This window comes from Cystoisospora suis (assembly GCF_002600585.1).
Source record: "Cystoisospora suis strain Wien I chromosome Unknown contig_3196, whole genome shotgun sequence".
In the NCBI taxonomy this organism is placed as follows: domain Eukaryota; phylum Apicomplexa; class Conoidasida; order Eucoccidiorida; family Sarcocystidae; genus Cystoisospora; species Cystoisospora suis.
Genome location: NW_027155991.1, coordinates 739 through 1012, shown reverse-complemented (window position 1 = coordinate 1012; position 274 = coordinate 739). Strand labels below are relative to the sequence as shown.

Sequence of the window (274 nt, the reverse complement as noted above, 5' to 3'; positions counted from 1 at the left end):
TCTTCTTCCTCCTCCTCGTCTTCCCGTCTGAGAGATCTTTCTTTCGACAGTTCTGCCTTTCTTCGTTTCTCTCGGAGTTCTTTCTCTAACAACTTCAAAGCATTCGGCTGGGGGCCTCCATGAGAAGAAGAACCTCCTCTCTCCTTTCCTTCTCCTACACTTGTCGCACCTGTCCTTGTTGCTGACGACAAGCCTTTTAACACAATCTTCTCTTCGCCTTCTTTACGCAACAGAGGAGTATATTCCTGTCGAAAAGAAGAGAAAGAAGATAGAA

The 274-nt window shown here is 46.0% G+C and overlaps 1 protein-coding gene across 1 annotated transcript in view; it reads right to left on the bottom strand.

Moving 5' to 3' along the window:
- Positions 1–274, bottom strand: part of CSUI_006339 (dna rna-binding protein kin17 domain-containing protein) — a 5686-nt gene that overhangs the window by 4711 nt on the left and 701 nt on the right. The window contains exon 2 of the mRNA XM_068066502.1: positions 159–245. The gene's annotated coding sequence lies outside the window, so the exon portion shown is untranslated. The remainder of the gene's footprint in view (positions 1–158; positions 246–274) is intronic.